Genomic DNA, 6000 nt, shown 5'->3' with positions numbered 1-6000 from the left:
GGCAGTGTTAGCAGGAAGTATAAGCAGGCAGTGTAAGCAGGAACTATAAGCAGGCAGTATAAGCAGGAAGTATACGCATATAAGCAGGCAGTATAAGCAGGAAGTATGTGCATATAAGCAGGCAGTATAAGCAGGAAGTATGTGCATATAAGCAGGCAGTGTAAGCAGGAAGTATAAGCAGGCAGTGTAAGCAGGAAGTATAAGCAGGAAGTATAAGCATATAAGCAGGAAGTATAAGCATATAAGGAGGCAGTGTAAGCAGAAACTATAAGCAGGCAGTATAAGCAGGAAGTATAAGCAGACAGTGTAAGCAGGAAGTATAAGCAGGCAGTGTAAGCAGGACGTATAAGCATATAAGCAGGCAGCATAAGCAGGAACGATAAGCAGGCAGTATAAGCAGGAAGTATAAGCAGGCAGTATAAGCAGGAACTATAAGCAGGCAGTATAAGCAGGAACTATAAGCAGGCAGTATAAGCAGGAACTATAAGCAGGCAGTATAAGCAGGAACTATAAGCAGGCAGTATAAGCAGGAAGTATAAGCATATAAGCAGGCAGTGTAAGCAGGAAGTATAAGCAGGCAGTGTAAGCAGGAAGTATAAGCAGGCAGTGTAAGCAGGAAGTATAAGCAGGCAGTGTAAGCAGGCAGTGTAAGCAGGAAGTATAAGCAGGCAGTATAAGCAAGAAGTATAAGCATATAAGCAGGCAGTGTAAGCAGGAAGTATAAGCAGGCAGTGTAAGCAGGAAGTATAAGCAGGCAGTATAAGCAGGAAGTATACGCATATAAGCAGGCAGTGTAAGCAGGAAGTATAAGCAGGCAATATAAGCAGGAAGTATACGCATATAAGCAGGCAGTGTAAGCAGGAACTATAAGCAGGCAGCATAAGCAGGAAGTATAAGCAGGCAGTATAAGCAGGAAGTATACGCATATAAGCAGGCAGTATAAGCAGGAAGTATACGCATATAAGCAGGCAGTGTAAGCAGGAAGTATAAGCAGGCAGTGTAAGCAGGAATTATAAGCAGGCAGTATAAGCAGGAAGTATATGCATATAAGCAGGCAGTGTAAGCAGGAACTATAAGCAGGCAGTATAAGCAGGAAGTATAAGCATATAAGCAGGCAGTGTAAGCAGGAACTATAAGTAGACAGTATAAGCAGGAAGTATAAGCATGCAGTGTAAGCAGGAAGTATAAGCAGGCAGTATAAGCAGGAATATACGCATATAAGCAGGAAGTATAAGCAGGAAGTATAAGCAGGCAGTATAAGCAGGAAGTATAAGCATATAAGCAGGCAGTGTAAGCAGGAACTATAAGTAGACAGTATAAGCAGGAAGTATAAGCATGCAGTGTAAGCAGGAAGTATAAGCAGGCAGTATAAGCAGGAATATACGCATATAAGCAGGAAGTATAAGCAGGAAGTATAAGCAGGCAGTATAAGCAGGAAGTATAAGCATATAAGCAGGCAGTGTAAGCAGGAACTATAAGTAGACAGTATAAGCAGGAAGTATAAGCATGCAGTGTAAGCAGGAAGTATAAGGCAGTGTAAGCAGGAAGTACAAGGCAGTGTAAGCAGGAAGTATAAGCAGGCAGTGTAAGCAGGAACTATAAGCAGGCAGTATAAGCAGGAAGTATAAGCAGGCAGTATAAGCAGGAAGTATAAGCACGAAGTATAAGCAGGCAGTATAAGCAGGAAGTATAAGCAGGCAGTGTAAGCAGGAACTATAAGGAGGCAGTATAAGCAGGAAGTATAAGCATGCAGTGTAAGCAGGAACTATAAGCAGACAGTATAAGCAGACAGTGTAAGCAGGAAGTATAAGCAGGCAGTATAAGCAGACAGTGTAAGCAGGAAGTATAAGCAGACAGTATAAGCAGACAGTGTAAGCAGGAAGTATAAGCAGGCAGTATAAGCAGGAAGTATAAGCAGGCAGTGTAAGCAGGAACTATAAGGAGGCAGTGTAAGCAGGAACTATAAGCATGCAGTGTAAGCAGGAAGTATAAGGCAGTGTAAGCAGGAAGTATAAGTAGACAGTATAAGCAGGAAGTATAAGCATGCAGTGTAAGCAGGAAGTATAAGGCAGTGTAAGCAGGAAGTACAAGGCGGTGTAAGCAGGAAGTATAAGCAGGCAGTGTAAGCAGGAACTATAAGGAGGCAGTATAAGCAGGAAGTATAAGCATGCAGTGTAAGCAGGAAGTATAAGCAGGAAGTATAAGCATGCAGTGTAAGCAGGAACTATAAGCAGGCAGTGTAAGCAGGAAGTATAAGCAGGAAGTATAAGCAGGCAGTATAAGCACGAAGTATAAGCAGGCAGTATAAGCACGAAGTATAAGCAGGAAGTATAAGCAGGCAGTATAAGCAGGAAGTATAAGCATGCAGTGTAAGCAGGAACTATAAGCAGGCAGTGTAAGCAGGAAGTATAAGCAGGCAGTATAAGCAGGAAGTATAAGCACGAAGTATAAGCAGGCAGTATAAGCAGACAGTATAAGCAGACAGTGTAAGCATGCAGTGTAAGCAGGAAGTATAAGCAGACAGTATAAGCAGACAGTGTAAGCAGGAAGTATAAGCAGGCAGTATAAGCAGGAAGTATAAGCAGGCAGTGTAAGCAGGAAGTATAAGCAGGCAGTATAAGCAGGAAGTATAAGCACGAAGTATAAGCAGGCAGTATAAGCAGACAGTATAAGCAGACAGTGTAAGCATGCAGTGTAAGCAGGAAGTATAAGCAGGCAGTATAAGCAGGAAGTATAAGCACGAAGTATAAGCAGGAAGTATAAGCAGACAGTATAAGCAGACAGTATAAGCATGCAGTGTAAGCAGGAAGTATAAACAGACAGTATAAGCAGACAGTGTAAGCAGGAAGTATAAGCAGGCAGTGTAAGCAGGAAGTATAAGCAGGCAGTATAAGCAGGAAGTATAAGCACGCAGTGTAAGCAGGAACTGTAAGGAGGCAGTGTAAGCAGGAACTATAAGCAGGCAGTGTAAGCAGGAAGTATAAGCAGACAGTGTAAACAGGAACTATAAGCAGACAGTGTAAGCAGGAACTATAAGGAGGCAGTGTAAGCAGGAACTATAAGCAGACAGTGTAAGCAGGAAGTATAAGCAGACAGTGTAAGCAGGAACTATAAGCAGGCAGTGTAAGCAGGAAGTATAAGCAGACAGTGTAAGCAGGAACTATAAGCAGACAGTGTAAGCAGGAACTATAAGCAGGCAGTGTAAGCAGGAAGTATAAGCAGACAGTGTAAGCAGACAGTATAAGCAGACAGTGTAAGCAGGAACTATAAGCAGGCAGTGTAAGCAGGAACTATAAGCAGGCAGTGTAAGCAGGAAGTATAAGCAGACAGTATAAGCAGACAGTATAAGCAGGCAGTGTAAGCAGGAACTATAAGCAGACAGTGTAAGCAGGAACTATAAGCAGGCAGTGTAAGCAGGAAGTATAAGGCAGTATAAGCAGACAGTGTAAGCAGGAACTATAAGCAGACAGTGTAAGCAGGAAGTATAAGCAGGCAGTATAAGCAGACAGTATAAGCAGACAGTATAAGCAGGCAGTGTAAGCAGGAACTGTAAGCAGGCAGTATAAGCAGGAAGTATTAGCATGCCGTGTAAAGCAGGAAGTATAAGGCAGTGTAAGCAGGAAGTATAAGCAGACAGTATACGCAGGCTGTATAAGCAGGAACTATAAGCAGGCAGTGTAAGCAGGAAGTATAAGGCAGTGTAAGCAGACAGTATAAGCAGACAGTATAAGCAGACAGTGTAAGCAGGAAGTATAAGCAGGCAGTATAAGCAGGAACTATAAGCAGGCAGTATAAGCAGGAAGTATAAGCAGGCAGTATAAGCAGGAAGTATAAGCAGGCAGTGTAAGCAGGAACTATAAGCAGGAACTATAAGCAGGCAGTATAAGCAGGAAGTATTAGCATGCAGTGTAAAGCAGGAAGTATAAGGCAGTGTAAGCAGACAGTATAAGCAGACAGTATACGCAGGCTGTAAAAGCAGAAAGAATAAGCAGGCAGTGTAATCAGGCAGTATAGGTAGGCAATATAAGCAGCAAGAGCATCAGACACAAAGAGAGACGAGATAGTGAGAGTCCGACACTCAATTTTCTGCTGGCCTCAATACGACTCCACTCAGGCGAATGCCGCAATTCACCAAACAGCAAATTATCAACAAAGAAACATTGTTGTATCTGTAAAGTATTATTCTGACATCTACAATACATCTTGAAGTGATAGAGAATACATTCTGGGGAAAAAAGAAGAAGAAGAAGAAGCAATGAAACATAAGAAGCTATAAAAATGTGTGCACTACAAAAACGTAAAGTTATCTCTTGCTTTCAGGGACACATTTTGAAAAACGTCACTTATAACTTATCCTTTCCATCAAAGGATATGCTCTTTCTTTTCTCTGACGGTTGTTAGGTTGAATTGTCTATCTGTCTTTATGTCTGTATGTCTGTGTGTCTGTCTTTATGTCTGTGGGCCTGTCTGTCTCTCTCCTCCCACCAACTCGGACTCCTCCTCTCTCTCTCTCCCGCTTTCTTCTCTCAGACTCTCATATATAGTCTAGTGTCCACTGACCTGGCTCAGCCTATAACCATGTAGTCTAGTGTCCACTGACCTGGCTCAGCCTATAACCATGTAGTCTAGTGTCCACTGACCTGGCTCAGCCTATAACCATGTAGTCTAGTGTCCACTGACCTGGCTCATCCTATAACCATGTAGTCTAGTGTCCACTGACCTGGCTCAGCCTATAACCATGTAGTCTAGTGTCCACTGACCTGGCTCAGCCTATAACCATGTAGTCTAGTGTCCACTGACCTGGCTCAGCCTATAACCATGTAGTCTAGTGTCCACTGACCTGTCTCAGCCTATAACCATGTAGTCTAGTGTCCACTGACCTGGCTCATCCTATAACCATGTAGTCTAGTGTCCACTGACCTGGCTCAGCCTGTAACCATGTAGTCTAGTGTCCACTGACCTGGCTCAGCCTATAACCATGTAGTCTAGCGTCCACTGACCTCAGCCTATAACCATGTAGTCTAGCGTCCACTGACCTGGCTCAGCCTATAACCATGTAGTCTAGTGTCCACTGACCTGGCTCAGCCTATAACCATGTAGTCTAGTGTCCACTGACCTGGCTCAGCCTATAACCATGTAGTCTCGTGTCCACTGACCTGGCTCAGCCTATAACCATGTAGTCTAGTGTCCACTGACCTGGCTCAGCCCTAATTTCCTTTGGAACATGTTGTTTACAACTTCGGCCAATGACCCATCGGGGAATAAGAAAATACGTGGGGGAAATGTAGTGAAATGCATTGTTCTCATTTTGCTTTCTACTTTGAATAAGGAGGAGGAAAGTAAAAGGAAATATTTATTCATTGGGAACAGATGTCTTGTTCCAGCACCAAGACGGAGAAGAGAAGAGAAGAGAAAGAATAAGAGGGCTTCTTCAACAGAAATCTACACAGGCATTACATCTTACTGGTCGTGAGATTCTTAGAGAATTCCCCTCATCATTGAGTAGCATAGACTAAGACCCCTGCTGTGTCTGAGAGACATAGGCTCTGTAAATCTGATATGGGAGACATGTAGGTAATCATGTTTGTAATAATATGTCTGACATTTAATAATGTTTCACTATCCACCAACCCTGGACCAGTACATATAGATATCAGTTCAATGTTCTGCCACTCCAGTTATACAAGTCACACGCACGCATGCACGCACGCACACACGCACACACACACGCACGCACGCACACACACACACACACACGCACACACACACACGCACACACGCACACACGCACACACACGCACGCACACACGCACACACACACACGCACGCACGCACACACGCACACATGCACACACACACATACACACACACGCACGCACACACGCACACACACGCACACACACGCACACACGCACACACCATGTGAACTTGACTGAGTAGCAGTTCTTTACCCTTCATATTCCTACAAGTCAGACAGAAAGAAAAGAGAGCGCTCTTACA

This window comes from Oncorhynchus keta, chromosome 19, assembly GCF_023373465.1.
Source record: "Oncorhynchus keta strain PuntledgeMale-10-30-2019 chromosome 19, Oket_V2, whole genome shotgun sequence".
Taxonomy (NCBI): Eukaryota; Metazoa; Chordata; class Actinopteri; order Salmoniformes; family Salmonidae; genus Oncorhynchus; species Oncorhynchus keta.
The sequence above is the reverse complement of the archived record's forward strand: the minus strand, read 5'-3'. Positions refer to the sequence as shown.